Source organism: Canis lupus, chromosome 9 (genome assembly GCF_003254725.2).
Source record: "Canis lupus dingo isolate Sandy chromosome 9, ASM325472v2, whole genome shotgun sequence".
Taxonomy (NCBI): Eukaryota; Metazoa; Chordata; class Mammalia; order Carnivora; family Canidae; genus Canis; species Canis lupus.
In genome coordinates, this window is record NC_064251.1 from 44634594 (window position 1) to 44648693 (window position 14100).

The window sequence follows — 14100 nt, forward strand, 5'->3', positions numbered from 1 at the left end:
TGATAATCATTTGCAACAAAGGTTGTTGTGATAGTTTAGATAACACAGGGTCTAAAGAGTGTCTGGCACAAAATAAGTACTCAGTAAATATTAGCTATGATTGGCTCATAGGGTTTTTGGGAGGATCCAGTGGAGTAAGACAATATGAAACTCATAACCATTATTGTTTCTTCCCAATAAGGGATAATTCTTACTCTGGGTTTTAAAGAATTTTGACTATTCTGTCTGTAAGTTAGTTTTTTTCCCCAAGCCATTCTACATTTTACTTAGTCCCTATACTTATCATTTATTTATACACTGGGATGTTTCAGAAGGCAGCAGTTGGACATTTCCACTAGATCTGCCTGGGTAAAGCTCTGTTCCTAAGATCTTGGTCCTGAAATGGCCAGCACCATTCAACTCTTCCCAGGTGAGTGGCTGGATTTGGACTGCTAAAAGGGGAAGCAGGTAGAAAGAAATGTTCCAAAATCCTTATGATAAACAGCAAGGACTACATCTGTCTAGGAAATGATTTCTTTAAAGACCATGCAAAGGATAAAAGGAGGAACAGTGGAAAGAACAGCATCCAATTGCTATGGCAACTGGAATTCTGCAAATAAATGCTTCAGCATAGCTTGTTTCTCAAACAAACTGACCTATTCTTTTCGTTATTTGGTCCCCCTCCTGTTTCCTTATCCTTCCTTCATTAGCATACATCCATTCCTATCATACCTTGGAATAAAAGGAAAAGTACTCCTCTTTGAGCCTTTTAATCCCCCCTCCAAAAAAATTAAATCTAGCAACACATTGTTTATACATGGAGACAGGAAGTGTCCCTATTATATATCAGGAGCTCTGTCTCTTCACGTGTGTCATCATACCAAGGTCCTGGGAGGTTTGGTAAGCCAGGAACCTCCCCCAAATCCTGACAGTCAAAACAATAAAGGTCTACTAATGATTTGTGAGTCACCACATTTCTCTAAGCTTCCCTTTCCTGGTGTGCATAGAGGAAATGCTCTCTAAATTATAGGAAATGTGGGCAAGATTTGGGTCATTTGTATTTATATTCAACTGACCCAGTTTGGACCCAAACTCCCTTTCCAGCCTAAGTTCTCACTGGTCTCCTGTGCTTTAGCCAAATACATCTACTTGTTTCTGGCACACACATTTTTGTGCCTTGGCTCTTGCCATTCTCTCTGCCTGGAATGCCCTCTTTCCTTTTCTCCATTTCCTCCTTCTATTTTATCAAACTTTCATCTGTCTTCTTACATGTCTCAAATCAAGTAACACCTCTTCTGGAAAGCCGTCTCTGATTTCCATAGCTGGTACAGATCTTGTTTTTCTTGTTTGTGTTCTTTTCTGGTATTTGTAGTTGTATGCATCCCTCATTCCACACCCATTAAGCCCATTGAGAGCAGAGACCATAATTCCCCCTTAATTCCCCACAGCATCCCAAACTATAAATGGCCTTTTAACTTACACGTATCCCTTCTCAACCAACACTTGACTTATAACCTCTTTAAGACCAAGAGCCATGTGTTACTTCCTATTATATACCAGCACTTAGCTCGCTGCTTGGAACATAGTTGGTATTCAAAACAAAATAATGGGGCAGCCCAGGTGGCTCAGCGGTTTAGTGCCGCCTTCAGCCCAGGGCCTGATCCTGGAGACCCGGGATTGAGTCCCAGCTCCCTGCATGGAGCCTGCTTCTCCCTCTGCCTGTGTCTCTGCCTCTCTCTCTCTCTCTCTGTGTTGTGTGTGTGTCTCATGAATAAATAAATAAAATATTTTTAAAAAAATAATGGCTGAATTAATAAAAGTAGATGCTTCTCTGAAAATGAATTAGATTAATTTTTTAAATAAAGCTTTAAATTAGTGAGTGGGCACCTGGTGGCTCAATTGGTTAAGTGTCAAACTCTTGATTTTGGCTCAGGTCATGATCCCAGGGGTGTGAGATCGAGCCCCACGTTGTGGAGACTGCTTAAAATTTCCTTTCTCTCTCTCTCTCTCTCTCTCTCTCTGCCCGTCCCCCTCATTCTCCTCCTTGCACATGTGTGCATGTGCATTCTCTCTTTTTCTCTCTCTCTCAAAAACAAAATTAGTTGAGAAATCGAGTAGTTACAGGTTCATGGAATTCATTCATTCATTTAATCAGCAGTGAACAAGGCACATGAGAATCTGGACTTCATGGAGCTCATGTTTTAATGGGACATGCAGAGAATTAACAAACAACAAATAACATAAATTCTTATTATGAATAAGTGCCTTGAAGGAAATAAACATAGCAATGAAATAAAGCCACTTTAAATAGGGTGTTATTTGTAGGGTCTCCAACCTCTGTACTTATTGTCATTTGGATTGGATGATTCCTTTTTGGAGGGGGCTGTCCTGTTACTAGAATGTTTAGTAGGATCCTTGGCCTGTACCCACTAGATGCCAGTAACATACTCCTCCGGTTGTGACAATCAGAAATGTCTCTAGACATTGACAAACGACAATGTCATAACTTGTGACATAAGCTGAGACCTGAAAGACAAGACAAAAATAAACCTTCAAAACTAGTGAAGTGTGTTGTATTCCAGTTAAGAAACTAGACCATGGCATGCGCGCACACACACGCAAATAGACTGTAGTGGTTGATTATAATGAGTGTGGGGGAGAAGTGATATGTGATGTTATTGGAAAGGGAGGCAGCTTTGCGCAGTGGCAGTATCGTAGCCAATGAGGTTTATCCGAGGCGCGATTATTGCTAATTGGAAAGGGAGGCAAGAGCCCAATCATATAGTTGCTAGAAGTCATATAAGGAAGCTTAGATTTCATTTTAAAGCATAGAGGCAGGACACCTGGGTGGCTCAGTTGTTGAGCGTCTGCCTTTGGCTCAGGGCGTGTTCCCGGGGTCCTGGGATGGAGTCCCACATCAGGCCCCCTGCAGGGAGTCTGCTTCTCCCTCTGCCTGTGTCTGCCTCTCTCTCTCATGAATAAATAAAATCTTTTCAAAAATAAATAAATAAATAAAGCATAAAGGCTGGGACGCCTGGGTGGCTCAGCGGTTGAGCGTCTGCCTTTGGCTCAGCACGTGATCCCAGAGTGCTGGGTCCGGGTCGAGTCCCGGAATCGAGTCCCATGACCGGCTCTCTGAATGGAGCTTGCTTCTCCCTTTTCCTATGTCTCTGTGTCTCTCATGAATAAATAAATAAATTCTTTAAAAATGAATAAATTCTTTAAAAATAAAGCACAGAGGCAATTAAAAAATTTTTTTAAGATTTTATTTATTTACTCATGAGAGACACACACAGAGAGAGGCAGAGATACAAGCAGAGGGAGAAGCAGGCTCCATGCAGGGAGCCCGACGCAGGACTCAATCCGGGGATTCTAGGACAACCAAATGCGGCTCTAAACCGCTGAGCCACCGGGGATGCACCCATTAAGAATTTTAAACAGACATGTATCATGACCTAATTTATTTTTTTTAAGTTTTTATTTATTTATTCATGAGAGACACAGAGAGAGAAAGAGAGGTAGAGACACAGGCAGAGGGAGAAGCAGGCCCCCTGCAGGAAGCCCCATGTGGGACTCGATTCCGGGACTCCGGGATCACGCCCTGAGCCAAAAGCAGACGCTTGACCACTGAGCCACCCAGGCATCCTTAATTTATGTTTTTAAGCCTTATAATTTATGTTTTATGTATTGTGGCAAATGGATTGGACAAGAGTAGAGCAAGGAGACCAATGAACAGGCTATTGGAACAATCCAGGTGCAAGATCATGAAGCTTTAGTCTGGGGTAGAAGCAGTCATAATGGAGATAAGGTAGTAGATTCATTATATTAAAGAAGTATAAGACAAAGACTATCACATTAAGTTAAATGCCACCAGCTCAGAACAAGACAAGCTATGGAGTGATAAACAAGCTTCTTGCTCCACCTCTCCTAACAACAGCTTGGTCTATGGTCTCCATTTTCTCCCCAGTTGAGCTTCTGTGCATCACCAGACTTGAGCCTGCACATGGATTTTGGTTTGCCATGGCCTAGCTTCTACAGCCCTTTTTGTTCAAGCACACACCATCCACCAATTGCCTCAGTCTCTCAGCTTCTCAATTCCAAATTCCTGGGAGAGGGAATCTGATTTGTCCAGTTTGCTTCAGGTTACCCTTTCTCCTAGGGAACATGGGAAAGACAAGTTCACTAAAAAATGAGATCTGAAGATGATTCATTGAACATTTACTGAAAATGGCAGGTGTTTTATTTTTCCTTTTTAAATTGTTCTAATTTGGGGGGTGCCTGGCTGGTTCAGTCAGAAGAGCCTGTGACTCTTGATCTCAGGGTTGTAAGTTTGATCCCCATGTTGGGTGCAGAGATTACCTAAAAATAAAATATTTTAATAAATAAATAAACTGTGCTAATTTGTTTGCAAATATTTTTTATTGTGGTGGTAGAATATATATAACACAAAATTTGCTATTTTAACCATTTTTAGGTGTGAAATTGAATGGATGGTTGTGCAACCATCACTAGTGTCCATTTCCAGCACTTTTCTTTTTTTTTAAAGATTGTATTTATTTATTCATGAGAGACACACACACACACACAGAGGCAGAGACACAAGCACAAGCAGAGGGAGAAGCAGGCTCCATGCAGGGAGCCTGACAGGGTTCTCGATCCCGGGTCTGCAGGGTCACGCCCTGGGCCAAAGGCAGGCATTCAACTGCTGAGCCACCCAGGTGTCCCCATTTCCAGCACTTTTCATCATCCCAAATTGAAACTCAATCCCCATTAAACAATAACTCCTTTCTCACCTCCTCCCAGCACCTACTAACCTCTATTATATTTTCTGTCTCTATGAATTGCTTACCTTAGGTACCCCCTATAAGTGAAATCATATAGCATTTGTCATTTTGGGACTGGCTTGTTTCATTTAGTATAATGTCCTCAAGTTTTTTTTTAAAGGATTTTATTTATTTATTTATTCATGAGAGACAGAGAGAGAGAAACAGAAACACAGGCAGAGGGAGACACAGGCTCCAGGAAGGGAGCCCGATGTGGAACTCGATCCCAGGACTCCAGGATCACACCCTGGGCAAAAGCAAACGCTAAACCACCGAGCCACCCAGGGATCCCCATTAATGTCCTCAAGTTCATTCTTGTTGCATTGTATCAGAACTTCATTGTTTTTTTAAGGCTGAATAATACTCCATTGTGCCACATTTTGTTTATCCATTCATCTGTTAATGAAAACTTGGGTTGTTCCTACTTTTTTGTCCTTAGTGAATGATGTTGCTATGAACATGGCTGTACAAATTGCTGTTGAAGTTCTTGCTTTCAAGACTTTTGGGTATATATCAAAAAATGGAATTGCAAGCAGCCCGGGTGGCTCAGCAGTTTAGTGCCACCTTCCGCCCAGGCCGTGATCCTGGAGACCCCGGATCGAGTACCGTGTCGGGCTCCCTGCATGGAGTCTGCTTCTCTCTCTGCCTGTGTCTCTGCCTCTCTGTTTCTCATAAATAAATTAAAAAATAAATAAATAAATAAATAAATAAATATTTTAAAGAAAAAGGAATTGCTAGGTCATATAATTCTAAATATAACTTTTTGAAGACCTGCCAAACTGTTTTTCACAGTGGCTATGCCATTTTTAATTTTTGCTACTAATGCACCAACATTTGTTTTCTATTTTTTTTATATAATAGCCACTCTAAGTTTGAAATGGTATCTCATGATTCCCAAATGGTTAATTACACAAGTGTCTTCTCATGTGCTTCCTGGCCATTTGTATATCTTCTTTGGAGAAATGTCTATTCAAGTCCTTTGCCCATTTTTAAATAGTTTTTTTGTTGTTATTGAATTGTAGGAATTCTTTATATATTTAGGCTATTAAACATTTATCTGATATATGCGATTTGCAAATATCCTATTCTGTGGAAAAGATGGTGGGTTTTCAAAATTTTTTTCTTAAGATTTTATTTATGTATTTATTTATTTGAGAGAGAGTCCAGGAAGGGGGGTTAGGGAGAGGGACAAGCAGACTCCACACTGAGCATGGAGCCTGATGTGGGGCTTGATTCCACAACCCTGAGATCATGACCTGAGCTGAAATAAAGAGTTGGACATTCAACTGACTAAGCCACCAGATGGCAGTTTTGGAACTAGTGTTACTTAGGCAATTGCTATGAAATAAATTCACCCAAACTTGCTCTAGTCTTGTTGCAACTTACTGCAGAAGTCCAGGTCAAGGTGAGACTGCACAGTGGCTTAAAACAAGTTCATATCTAGTCCAGAGAATTCCCTGAGAATCCAGCTGTGTTTCAGATTTACCCCAAATATCTTCTTTTCCCTCCTTTGAGGATCAAAGAATCTAGACACAGGAAGCCATGAATGAAAGCATCAAGGTAGGGCTAGAAATAAAAGACTGTCTTATTCGTATTACAGGCTACACTGGGTTATTCGCTTTCTTATTTTCTTCAATTTGTCTACAAGTCTCTTGATGGTAGATTTAAAACCAGTACTCTATTCAGCACCTAGCACATCAGCCTTTATATAGTAAATGTTCAATAAATTGTTAACTAACTTACTGATTGATTGATTTTTATAGCAGATTATCACAAAGTAGTCTAGATTTTCTTTTTTTAAATTTTTTTTTTTTTTTTTTTTTTTTTTTTTTTTTATTTATGATAGTCACACACAGAGAGAGAGAGAGAGAGAGAGGCAGGGACATAGGCAGAGGGAGAAGCAGGCTCCATGCACCGGGAGCCCGACGTGGGATTCGATCCCGGGTCTCCAGGATCGCGCCCTGGGCCAAAGGCAGGCGCCAAACCGCTGCGCCACCCAGGGATCCCTAGATTTTCTCATAAAAACAGTACAGATTGAATTCCTGAGTATTTGATATCAAATAAATTTAAAAACACTTGACTGACCACTTGTTATGACAGAAAAGAGAAAATTATGAAATTTAACATAATTTCTCAAGACATAGTTATGCTACATAGTTTATAAACATTTTTTAACAGAATTCTGATATGGTCCCCCAAATTTCTAGTTCTTGGTATATTTGCTTTTAGGTAAGAGAGTAGAAAAACCAAGTTGTCATAGGCTTTTCACTAGTAAGGTACTTAGGAGTTTCTTAAAAGATCAGAGAAAGAGAAAAGTATTAGAAATTCATAGATCTGAACAGAGGAAATAATTTAAACAGAGAAAAAAAGTGAGGCTAAAGTCATCTTAAAGAGATCAATGGTTGGAGATTCTTGGGTGGCTCAGTGGTTTAGTGCCTGCCTTTGGCCCAGGGTGTGATCCTGGAGACCGGGATCTGGTCCCACATTGGGCTCCCTGCATGGAGCCTGCTTCTCCCTCTGCCTGTGTCTCTGCCTCTCTCTCTCTCTCTCTCTCATGAATAAATAAATAAAATCTTTAAAATAAATAAATAAATAAATAAAATTGAGATATAATTCACATATACTAATTTCAGGTGTGCAACATGATTCAATATTTGTATATATTGCTAAATGATCACCACAATAAGTCTAGTTAACATCCATTATCACACATTCTTACAATTTTTTCCTTCTGATGAGAATGTTTAAGATTTACTCTCTTAGAATCTTTCTAATGTACAGTACAGTATTATTAACCATAGTCATCATACTGCACATTACAAGCCCAGGACTTATTTTATAACTATGTTTGGTTTTGTTTGTTTGTTTTAAATTCCACATATAAATGAGATCACACAGTATCTGTCTTTCTCTAACTCATTTTACTTAGCCTAATACTGTCAAGATCCTTCCTTGCTGTCACAAATGGTAAGATTTCCTTTTCTGTGGCTGAATAATATCCCATTGTGTATGTATGAGCATGTGTGTTTGTGTGTGTCTGCACATGCACATGCAAGTGTGCACCACATTTCCTTTACCTATTAATACATAAACACTTAGGTTGCTTCCATCTCTTGGCTATTGTAAATAATGCTGCAGTGAACATGGAGGTACACATATCTTGTTGAATTATTGTTTTTGTTTTCTTCCATTCTGTTTTCCATAGTGGCTGTACCAATTTACATTCCACCAACAATGCACATGTGGGTTCATTTTTCTCCACATTCTCGCCAACACTTGCTATTTCTTTTCTTCTTGGTTATAGCAATTCTAACAGGTGTGAGGTGATATCTCATTGTGGTTTTGATTTGCAGTTCCCAGGTAATTAGTGATGTCAAGCACCTTTTCACATACCTGTTGGCCATCTGTATGTCTTCTTTGGAAAAATGTCTATTCAGATCCTCTGCTCATTCTGTAATTGGATTGTGTGTTTTTTTATTTTGTTTTGTGATAACTGAGTTTTATGAGCTCTTGGTATATTTTGTATATGCACTCTATATGAGATATATGGTTTATAAATATTTTCTTCCAGGGATCCCTGGGTGGCTCAGCGGTTCAGCACCTGCCTTTGGCCCCGGGAGTGATCCTGGAGTCCCGGGATCGAGTCCCACGTCAGGCTCCTGGCATGGAGCCTGCTTCTCCCTCTGCCTGTGCCTCTGCCTCTCTCTCTCTATATATATATATCATGAGTAAATAAATAAAATCTTTAAAAATAAATATTTCTTCCATTTTTTTTTTTTTTTTTTAATTTTATTTTTATTATTTTATTTTTTTATGATAGTCACACAGAAAGAGAGAGAGAGGCAGAGACATATGCAGGCTCCATGCACCAGGAGCCCGATGTGGGATTTGATCCCAGGTCTCCAGGGCCACGCCTGGGGCCAAAGGCAGGCGCTAAACCGCTGCGCCACCCAGGGATCCCCTATTTCTTCCATTTTTGATGGCCTTCTGGTTTTGTGGATAGTTTTCTTTGCTGAGCAAAAGCTTTTTAGTTTGATGTAGTTTCACCCGTTTATTTTTACTATTGTTGTCTTTGCTTTTGGTGTCATATCCAGAAAATCATCACCAAGACTGATGTCAAGGGGCTTATCGTCTACTGGGGATTTTATAGTTTCAGGTCTTACTTTCAATCCATTCTGAGTTGATTTTTGTGTATAATGTAAGATAGTGCTCCAGTTTCACTCTTTTCTGTGTGGCTGTCCAGTTTCCTAACACCATTTATTGAAGAAACTGTTCTTTCCCCACTTAATATTCTTGGCTCCTCTGTCATAAATTGATTGACTGTGTAGGTGTGGGTTTATTTCTATGCTCTCTATTCTGATTCACTGATCTATGTGTTTTTTTATGCCAATGTTTTAGTGTTTTGATTAATATAGGTTTGTAATATAGTTTGAAATCAGGAACTGTGATGCCTCCAACTTTGTTATTTTTTCTCAAGATTGCTTTGACTATTCAGGGTCTTTTGTAGTTCCATATAAATTTTAGGATTGTTTGTTCTATTTCTATGAAAAATGGCATACATTTGCAGATTGCTGGGTAATATGGACATCATAGCTATATTAATTTTCCTGTCCATGAGCATGGCATATCTTTCCATTTATTTGTGTCTTCATTTCTTTCATCAGTGCTTTATAGTTTTTAGTGGATAGGTCTTTCACTTCTTGGTTAAATTTTTTCCTAGGCATTTTATTCTTTTTGATACATTTGGGTTTTGTTTTGTTTTTTAAGATTCATTTATTTATTTCAGCTAGAAAGAGAGCTTGCAGTGGGGAGGGGCAGAGGGAGAAGAAGAGAGAGAATCTCAAGCAGATTTCCCACTCAATGAGGAACCCAAAGTGGGGCTCAATCTCAGGACCTGAGATCAGACCTGAGCCAAAACCAAGAGTCAGATGCTCAACCAACTGTGCCACCCAGGCATCCCTTTTTTGATACATTTGTAAATGGGACTGTTTTCTTAGTTTCTTTTCTGATAATTTATTATTAGTGTATAGAACTGATTTTTGTATATTGATTTCTTATCCTGCAACTTTACTGAATTCATTTTTTAGTTCTGACAGGTTTTGTGTGTATGAAGTCTTCAGGTTTTTGATATGTAATTATCATATAGTTTGACGCCAAATGACTGATGGAAGTGGAAAATCCAGAAGCTTTGGGTTGGTAAGTTTTGAGAATTTTTAAAATCCTCAGAAAGCCATTGAAGGAACAAACTAAAAAGTCCTTAATGGAAACCCAGTTTATGTTGGTAGGACACAGAACAAAGTAGAGAGACAATCTGAACTAAAGCACAAATTTGAGCAAATAAAGCAGAGTAAAACTTACCAAGTGCAAGGGTACTAATCTTTATGTGAAAAATGTTGATAATTAGGGGATCCCTGGTTGGCTCAGCGGTTTAGTGCCTGCCTTTGGCCCAGGGCATGATCTTGGAGTCCCTGGATCAAGTCCCACATCAGGTTCCCTGCATGGAGCCTGCTTCTCCCTCTGCGTATGTCTCTGCCTCTCTCTCTCTCTCTCACATGAATAAATAAATAAAATCTTAAAAAAAAAAGAAAAATGTTGATGATTATATTGATGATAAATGACAGAGAAGAGAACTCTCCCACTTGGGCACAATCACTAATATTAGGGTCATAAAGGAGGCTGGATGCAGCAAAGGCTTTGGCTTCACCTGCTTTACATCTCCAAGTAAGCTAACAAGGTCATCATGATAATGAATGGAAGAATTGTGGTCATCAAACCACTGTATGGGGCTACTTAACACAAAGCAAGGAGGAGCATCAGGCTCTCTTCACCAAGCACTAAATGGAAACAATGGAGACTATGAGAACTAGAGGTAACACTATAATCCACTCTCATAGGCAGTGGCAATATCAAGTAACTTCATGCCAGTTCTTCAGCCTCAACATGGAAGTGCACAACTTTGCAAGCCAGTGATCGGGGCCACACCGCATCTATCTCAATACATGTAGCAGCAGCATCTAAACCAACATTTAACACCTTCAGATCACTACAAGTTCCAGCTGTCAAGTCATCCTATCAGATCACCAATACAACAAACCAGACTTTGCTATTCACCTTCTAACTTCTGTCTCAAGACGATGTCTGACTCAAGGATTAAAAAAAATTGCAGATATTGCAGGTATTCACAGCCCTCTAAAATTTAAAGTAGAAATACTAGTATTAAAAAAAATACAAGTATACATCCAGAAGCCTAACCCTGTTTGTATGCAAGGTCATGATATGTTAAATGTATCTGTGTTGGCATCAGTTATTACTCAGAAAATTTGGGGTAAAAAATTGGTTCTTCTCTTTCAATCTATTCACCTACTCTGGCTGGAGAAATCTCTGGCACACTATTGGAGATGGATGATGCTGCAACTCTTTATATGCTCAAATATCCTGAGTCTCTCCATGCTCTCTTTATTCTATAATCCAACCAAGCTCAAGATACTGCCCTGAAATCTACTGACAGCTCTCCCAATATTCGACCCATGTAAGACAAAATTCCTACTTGCAGAAGTGAAAATTCCAAACAATGAAAAACAGAAATATTGGAGAAAATGATGAGAACAAAATATTTTACAAAGAAAAATAAAGGGGATCCTGGGTGGCTCAGTGTGTTAAGCATCTGCCTTTGGCTCAGGTCATGATCCTGGAGTCCTGGGATTGAGCCCCATGTTGGGCTCCCTGCTCAGTGGGGAGTCTGCTTCTCCCTCTGCCTGTGCTATTCCTCCTGCTTGTGGTCTCTCAGTCTGTCTGTCTGTCTCTCTCTCTCAAATAAATTAAATTAAATTAAAAATAAAAAATAAACTTACACTTTACCAAAAAATATCAAGACAATTATTGATTGTCTTTTTTTCTTAATAAATTTCCTGTAGCAAGCAAGCAAGCAGAGGCAATAAAAATCAGTCTAATGACCTTCAAGCTGCTTCTAAAATTAGAAGCTCCATAAATATTGTGGTTGATGACTATGGCATTTCTCCTATGGAAAGCATATTTTAAAATAATGGCTGATCCAATATTTTCCTTTTCACTTTCCTCTTTCTGTGCATATGCAACTCTTGGATAACAACTCAAGTCAATTATCACATCTCATATCCCTTTAACTCCATTAATGCCCAAATTGGTTAGGGAATGAGCATATGTCCCAAGACAGGATATTCAGGGCTAATAAAGCTAAGTTTGGGGACCCTTGTTCCAGCTATCAGGGAAATCCTTTCCACCAGATGGATGTATATAACTCTAGGAGCTGTTAGCTGCCAGCTTGGCACCAAGAAAGGAGAGCCTACCTGACAATGGAGTCATCACTAAGCAAGTAGACATTTTTGAGTCCTGGATCAAACTCCATCGGAAGCAAAAACCTGTTTTGAGTGATATGTGACACAATAAACTTTAGCTTTGTTTTGTTTTGTATTTTTGTTTGGAAAAAACAAAAATTTGGATTTTCTACCATTTATAACATAGAGTTCTATTTGATACAAATTCTAGCATATGAAACTATAGTAATCATGTTTCTTAATCTAAAAGCCTATATTGGGGATCCCTGGGTGGCGCAGCAGTTTAGCGCCTGCCTTTGGCCCAGGGCGCGATCCTGGAGACCCGGGATCGAATCCCACGTCGGGCTCCCGGGGGATGGAGCCTGCTTCTCCCTCTGCCTATGTCTCTGCCTCTCTCTCTCTCTCTGTGTGTGACTATCATAAATAAATAAAAATTAAAAAAAAGAAACTTAAAAAAAATAAAATAAAAGCCTATATTGCAAACTATAGAAAGATACAATTTTTATTTTTATTTTTTTAAAGATTTTATTTATTTATATGAAAGAGAGAGAGAAAGAACAGAGGGAGGGAGAGGGAGAAGCAGACTCCCCACTGAACAGATAGGCTGAAGGCACTTAACTGGATGAGCAACTCAGGTGCCCCAAGATAGAATTTTTATTTTTTTTTAAATTTTTATTTATTTATGATAGTAACAGAGAGAGAGAGAGAGAGAGAGGAAGAGACACAGGCAGAGGGAGAAGCAGGCTCCATGCACCGGGAGCCCGACGTGGGATTCGATCCTGGGTCTCCAGGATCGCGCCCTGGGCCAAAGGCAGGCGCCAAACCGCTGCGCCACCCAGGGATCCCGTTTTTTTTTTTTTTTTTTCCCAAGATAGAATTTTTAAAAAGATTTTGTTTATTCATTTGAGACAGAAAGCAAGAGAGAGCATAGGTGGGGGAGGGGCCAAGGAAGAGAGGAGAAGCAGATTTCCTCTTGAGCAGGGTGCCCCATGAAAGGCTGGATCCCAGGACCCTAGGATTAATGTCCTGAGCCAAAGGCAGACACTTAACCAGCTGAGCCACCCAGGCGCCCCTAGAAAGATACAATTTTAAACATTAACTCAGATTTCTTAATAATTTTTTGACATGCCATTCATTACTCCATACTTTATTGGAAAACCATCACAAATTTTTCGATCTCATAAATACAGATTTTTAAAATCTATTCAAAAACAATTTTCCCTTGGGGCACCTGGCTGGCTCAGTTGGTGAAGCTTGGGACTATTGATCTCAGGGTGGTGAGTTTGAGCCCCACATTCTGCATAGAGCTTACTTAAAAAAAAAAAGAACATAGATATTTTAAGTGGTACATTGAAACATTTTCTATGATTGATATAAAATGAATTTCTGACTTCCTATATAGTATTGTGCTTCTTTTACATAAAAACTAGAAAAAGAAGTAAAAACGTAAAAAAAAAGAGTGAGATATAGATAAGTCTTAAATAATAAGCATCATTGGGATGCCTGGTTGGCTCAGTGGTTGGGTGTCTGCCTTCAGCTCAGCGCATGATCCTGGGGGCCAGGGATCAAGTCCCACATTGGGCTCCCCACAAGGAGACTGCTTCTCCCTCTGCCTATGTCTCTGCCTCTCTTTCTGTGTCTCTCATGAATAAATAAATAAAAATCTTTTTTAAAAAAAAGAAATCTTAAAAAATAATAATAAGCATCATTAAACTGAGTGATATAATAAATGTCATATAAGGGGTACGGGCAAAGTGCTTTTAGAAGCACAAAGTGTTGAATAATGCTGGCAGAGCCAGAGAAGTGACATTTGAGCTGTGTTTAAAAATGAGATGGGGGGATCCCTGGGTGGCTCAGCGGGGATCCCTGGGTGGCTCAACAGTTTAGTGCCTGCCTTTGGCCCAAGGCGTGATCCTGGAGTCATGGGATCGAGTCCCACATCAGTCTCCCTGCATGGAGCCCGCTTCTCCCTCTGCCTGTGTCTC

At 39.6% G+C, this 14100-nt stretch overlaps 1 long non-coding RNA gene and 1 other non-coding gene across 2 annotated transcripts in view; one reads left to right on the forward strand and one right to left on the reverse strand.

The window, feature by feature from the left end:
* Positions 1-2129: 2129 nt before the first annotated feature.
* LOC125755835 (uncharacterized) overlaps positions 2130-14100 on the reverse strand; it is a 58418-nt gene continuing 46447 nt past the window's right edge. The window contains exon 3 of the long non-coding RNA XR_007413225.1: positions 2130-2505. This is a non-coding gene — a long non-coding RNA (uncharacterized LOC125755835). The remainder of the gene's footprint in view (positions 2506-14100) is intronic.
* On the forward strand, positions 2672-2806 carry LOC112677719 (U4 spliceosomal RNA). The gene has a single exon (XR_003147159.1). It is a non-coding gene; the product is annotated as a U4 spliceosomal RNA (small nuclear RNA).